The 6,244-nt window shown below is 43.0% G+C and overlaps 1 non-coding gene across 1 annotated transcript; it reads left to right on the top strand.

Annotated features, from left to right (window-relative positions):
• Nucleotides 1–2,147: 2,147 nt before the first annotated feature.
• LOC143934669 (U2 spliceosomal RNA) lies at nt 2,148–2,338 on the top strand. The gene has a single exon (XR_013263326.1). It is a non-coding gene; the product is annotated as a U2 spliceosomal RNA (small nuclear RNA).
• The last annotated feature ends 3,906 nt before the right edge of the window (nt 2,339–6,244 follow it).

The raw sequence follows: 6,244 nt of genomic DNA, 5'->3' as shown, positions 1-6,244 counted from the left end.
GAAATGGCTCGCATGCATGTGGGAGCCACATCAGTCTCTGCTGTGGAACTCCGCAGCTCCTCCAAGGTTACCTTAGGTCTTGGTGTTGCCTTTCTGATGAATGCCCTCCTGGCCTGGTCCGTGAGTTTTGGTGTGTGGCCATATCTTGGCAGGTTTGCTGTTGTGCTCTGTTCTTTCCATTTGGTTATGATAGATTTGATGGTGCTCCTAGGGATCATCAAAGATTTGGATATTTTTTTATAACCCAATCCTGACTTGTACTTCTCAACAAAATTATCCTTTACTTGTTTGGAGAGTTCCTTGGTCTTCATGGCCGTGTTTGGTTAGTGGTGCCTCTTGCTTAGGTGTTGCAGCCTCTAGGGGGCCTTTCAAAAATGGTGTATATGTAATGACAGATCATGTGACACTTAGATTGCACACAGGTGGACATCATTTCACTAATTATGGGACTTCTGAAGGTAATTGGTTGTACCAGAGCTTTGTATGGGCTCCATAACAAAGGGGATGAATACATACGCACATGCTAATTATCATTTTTTTTATTTCTGAAAAATTGTTTTATGTATATATTTTTCAAATTTTACTTTACCAACTTATATTATTGTGTTCTGATCCATTACATATCATTTCAATAAAAAAAAAAATTGAACTAAAGACTGTAATGTAACAAAATAGGTAAAAAGCCAAGGGGGGTTAATACTTTTGCAAGACACTGTAAGTTATGTCACACTATGAATTTTGATACATGTTTGTAATTATGTATTTATTGATATTATAGATTGTATGTATTGATCTGGAAAATGTCAGCCCATTTACCCTGAAGAAGACCTCTGCCTCATTTGTCAAAACGCGTTGGATTTAGTTTCATAGTTAGTAAGGTTGAATAAAGACACCAGTCCATCCAGTTCAACCTGAGTGAGTGTCTACAATTGTCCCTATCCCTGTACATTGCACACTCCCATTGGTCCCTACCCTCAAGGAGCCCACAATCCAAGATCCCCATTCATATACTAGGGCCAATTTTGGACAGAAGCCAATTAACCTACCTGCATGTCTTTGGTTTGTGGGAGGAAACCAGAGTACCCGGAGGAAACCCACGCAGTCACAGGGAGAACATGCAAACTCCAGGCAGGTAGTGTCATGGTTGGGATTTGAACCAGCGACCCTTCTTTCTGCTAGGTGAGAGTGCTAACCACTACACCACTGTGCCGCCCAATGGATTTCTTTTGTCTTTCCAACAGTTGATCTGGGCTTTCTTTCTTTTTGCTTTGTTTGTTTTCCATGTTGGTCCTCATCAGTATCATGTGTGTCAATTTTACTAATTTTGCAGATACATCGTAATAAATTTGTAATTTTACAAAAATTCTCTACTCCTTGAGCATTTTTGGTCCATTAAAGTCCCACTTTTTGAGGAACTAACAACTAATCAGGCTCTGCTGCGGTGCACCAATGATTGCAGGGAATATGTTTTGATGCAGATATTGTAGATGTGTCCTTAAAGGAAATATATAGAGCTTTGCGTATAATTCATTACTATTTTATTATATTCATCATAAAAATTACAATTTATAAACATATTATTTAACTTTTTCAATCGGGTATATATGAATCATTGGGGTGGATTTACTAAATGTAAATAAACTGTGCTTTTCAAGTGCAGTTGCACTAATTTTCCTTAGCAGCTGCAAAAAAAAACAGCATTTTTGCTTGCACGTAATTGGATGATGGAAATCAGCAGAGCTTCAGCACATTCACTACGCTCTGGTGAAACTGACAATTGCGCAGCCGTGCCACACTGTACCGAAACAAAACTTACGTCCTTTTTTTCCCACAAATAGAGATTTCTTTTGGTGGTATTTGATCACCTCTGCGTTTTTTATTTTTTGCGCTGTAAACAAAAGAAGAGCACCAATTTTGAAAAAAACACAATATCTTTTACTTTTTGCTATAATAATTATCCCACATTTGTTATCGAAAAAAACAAATTTTTTCCTCAGTTTAGGCCGATATGTATTCTACATATTTTTGGTAAAAAAAAAATCACAATAAGCGTATATTGATTGGTTTGCACAAAAGTTATAGAGTCTACAAAATAGGGGACCGATTTATGGTATTTTTATTATAATTTTATTTTTTTTACTAGTAATGGCGCTTCTCGGCCTTTTGGCTAAGATCAAGTGTAGTATCTGTTCTTATCAGTTGCCAGGAGGTGGCACTTGCTTCCGTCCCTGCTCTACGGCGAGGTGGAGCAGGGGTGGCAGTTGCTATGCAAAACCTGCTGGCATGAAGGTAACCTGGAGCTGAAAGGGAAGCCTTCTGATAAGGATGGAGAACCACTGGTCGGCGCCAGGGGAGGGGACCCTGGCCTTCTGGCCTGGATTGGGGCAGCTCTAGCTCCGGTCAGCCTTTTGGCTAGGACCAGAGGAATTTTTGATTCCTGGCCGGAGGGCCTGGTCATTGTGTTACACAATGGCCACTCTTTTCACTCTCCTCTTCACTATCCCTTCCCCACTTTATTTATTTATTATTATGTGTGTTGTGTGTCACGTTTTTTGTTTGTCACTGCACATGTGGCGAGTAGGGTGTTGGTCCTCGGGCCAACCCTGAAAGTCTTGTGGGAGGATGGACATAGGCCTTCTGGCTTGGTTCGCCCTCTCTCTCTGGGGGTCTCCCTTCGGGGGAGCCCCTACCCAAGTACCTGGGTGGGTCTGTTTCGGCAGACCTTCCGGAGAAAGGCGGTCCTCTAGTTTTGGCCAGATGGGCCATGTATGGTGCCTCAGTCCCCGTCTGGAGCCTAACGCCCCGGGGGATCAGGGTAAGCTCCTTCCTAGTGGAGGAACACCGGTTGCACGTTTTTGTGTTCACTCTTGATGTGTGTGCACCGGGTGGAAGTTTTTGGGTGTGTTTTGCACACCACATGCTTTAAAAAAAAAAAAAAATGGCAGCGATCTGCGATTTTTATCAGGACTGCGACATTATGGCGGACACATCGGACACTTTTGACACATTTTTAAACCATTGACAATTATACAGTGATCAGTGCTTTAAAAATGCACTGATTGCTGTGTAAATGTCACTGGCAGAGAAGGGGTTAACACAAGGGGGCGATCAAGGGGTTAACTATGTTCCCTATGTGTGTTTCTAATTGTGGGGGGATGGGACTGTCTAGGAGGAGAGAGAGATCGGTGTTCATACATAGTATGAATGATCTGCCTCCTCTCCCCTGAAAGAACTGGAGTCTGTGTGTTTACACACACAGATCCCGGTTCTCGCTCTATCACGAGCGATCGCGGGAGCCCGGTGGTGTCATCACGCTCGCATTGGGGGTCGGGCACACGCTTCGAGCACGCCCCTAGTGGCCAAAAGGTGAAGTGATGTAACATAACATCGTTTTGCCCAGCTGTGCCATTCTGCCGTGATTAAAAAATCCACCCCTTGAGTGTAAATATTTCAATTTAGCATCTAAGCAGGATAAAAAGACTACTTTATTATTTAATTAACTTAACTTAACTTAATTATTATTATATAGGATTTATATAGCGCCAGCAGTTTGCGCAGCGCTTTACAACATCAGGGAAGACAATACAATTACAATACAATACAGGAGGGATCAGAGGGCCCTGCTCGTTAGAGCTTACAATCTGCAAGGGATATATATATCTCTCAAATACACTGGCACTAACTGAATAACCTACCTTCTTAATCTAAATCAAGCTATCTCTCTGTCCATACCCTGTAAGTAGCCTTTTATAGTGTGGGTCGTGGACTTAGTCCCCCTGAGCCATGATTGGACAAAGGCACCCTGCCTTTGGCCAATTATGGTTCTCTTAGCAGAGGGCGCTGTGATTGGCCAATGCTTGCAGGTCAGGTGCATTCTTTGGCCAATAATTATACAGCAATGCACTGTGATCGCAAATTTGCCCCGAACGCCCTATACTTTTCGCTCTTCAGTGAACGGGCGCACACCCGATGTTCGTGTCGTACTTATGTTTGACCTGAACATCAAGCTCATCCCTAGTAGAGATGCACCAAACTTTCAGCGTCCGAAACATCAGCCGAAAATTGTGTTTTTAGCATTTTGCCACCGCAGTTTTGCCATTTGGCTGCAATTTCGCAGCGATTTTACTGTGATTTTGCCACAATTTTATTATGCTTATGGTGTGTTTTTCATAGGTCATGTGACTCAAAAACTGCATAAAAAACGTAACACAGGTGTCTTATTGATGTGTTCTTGCTGCGTTTTCAAAGCATTTCAAATGGCAGGTGCATTTTTGGTGTGTTTTTTTAACCACTTGCCCCCCGCCCTATTACAAATTGACGGTGGCAAAGTGGTTTCATAATCCTGATCGGACGTCATATGACGTAAACAGGATTATGAGCCGCTGCGCGCCCCCGGGGGCGCGCATCACGGCGATCGTTGTTGCGGAGTGTCAGTCAGACACCCGGCAACTACGATCTCGGTAAAGAGTCTCCGACGGAGACTCTTTACCACGTGATCAGCCGTGTCCAATCACAGCTGATCACAGTGTAAATAGGAAGAGCCGGTGATCGGCTTTTCCTCACTCGCGTCTGTCAGACGCGAGTAGAGGAGAGCCGATCGGCTGCTCCTCTGACGGGGGGGTCTGTGCTGATCGATTATCAGCACAGCCCCCCCCGAGGATGCCCACACTGGACCACCAGGGACGCCACCAGACCACCAGGGATGCTAAGCAAAAGGTAATCCTCCGTAGACCACCAGGGATGCCAGTCAGCACAATGGATGCCAATCAGTGCCCATAATGGATGCCAATCAGTGCCCACAATGGGCATTACTGATTGGCATGCATTATTGTTTGGCACTGATTGGAATCCATTAGTACAGTATAACACCAATGCTGCCTATGAGTGCCCACCTGTGCCGCCTATCAGTGCCCACCTGTGCTGCCTATCAGTGCCCACCTGTGCCGCCTATCAGTGCCCACCTGTGCCGCCTATCAGTGCACACCTATGCCCATCTGTGCCGCCTATCCATGCCCATCTGTGCCGCCTATCCATGCCCATCTGTGCCGCCCATCCATGCCAATCCGTGCCAGCTATCAGTGCCAATTTGTGCCACCTATCAGTGTCCATCCGTGTCGCCCATCCGTGTCGCCCATCAGTGCCGCCTGTCAGTGCCGCCTATCAGTGTCCATCAATGCCACCTCATCAGTGCCACTTCACTGGTGCCACATCATTGGTGCCCATCAGTGCCGCCTTATCAGTGCCCATCAGTGTAGCCCCATCAGTGCCCAACAGTGAAGGAGAAAACTTACTTATTTACAAAGTTTGAAACTGAAACAAAAAAAAATATTTTTCTTTTCAAAATTTTTGGTATTTTTTTATTTGTAGCGCAAAAAATAAAAACCGTAGAGGTGATCAAATACCACCAAAAGAAAGCTCTATTTGTGGGAAAAAAATGATAAAAATTTCATTTGGGTACAGTGTAGCATGACCGCGCAATTGTCATTCAAAGTGCGACAGCGCTGAAAGCTCAAAATTGGTCTGGGCAGGAAGGTGTTTAAGTGCCCGGTATTGAAGTGGTTAACTGATAAAAAATGCAGAAAGCAAGATTTTTAACACCACAACGGAAGCACAAGGGACCAGTGTGAAGGGATGCATTTTTCGTGAGCTTTTCTTGCGCTAAAGGTGACTATAATGGGTGACAATAAATTCATATTAATTAAAATTCATGATATTAATTAAAAAGTCGAAAATTTAATACAATTATAAACTATATAAAAATATATATATATGTTTTTAAAAACTGTTATTTTCGTTTTGGCCAAGTGCATCCTGAATTTTTGGTTTCAGTTTCAGCACCAAAATTTACATTGGGTGCTTCTCTAGTTGCATGCTAAGGGAAATAGCTGATATGGTCCAATCATGTTTTACGAAGAGAAGAATAGATTGATCGCACACTTGAATCCAAAAGATGTTGCAGCGATTTTTTTAATGTCATGAGCCAGAAAAAATTGCAATGATGATCAGTGATCAGCCTGGATTAGCACCTTGGACCGGGTGTGTCCATTTTTGCCGGAAGCGGTGTGTGCACCCTTATTCTGTTTCATGTTTTTATTTACTCTGATCAGTTCAATACGAGATCATTTTTATTGGTTGGTCTAGGTTTTTGCTATTTTTAAGTTTCTAGTGCTTTTTACATCTCCTTTCTAAATATATCTGTTTTTTTTTTTTTTTAATCATTGAGCTAGTAAGAAAGCATAGAAAG

The sequence above is a fragment of the Lithobates pipiens genome, unplaced genomic scaffold, assembly GCF_037356315.1.
Source record: "Lithobates pipiens isolate NorthernLeopardFrog02 unplaced genomic scaffold, aLitPip1_a1.2 Scaffold_27, whole genome shotgun sequence".
Lineage (NCBI taxonomy): Eukaryota > Metazoa > Chordata > Amphibia > Anura > Ranidae > Lithobates > Lithobates pipiens.
This window is presented reverse-complemented; position numbering and strand designations above follow the sequence as displayed.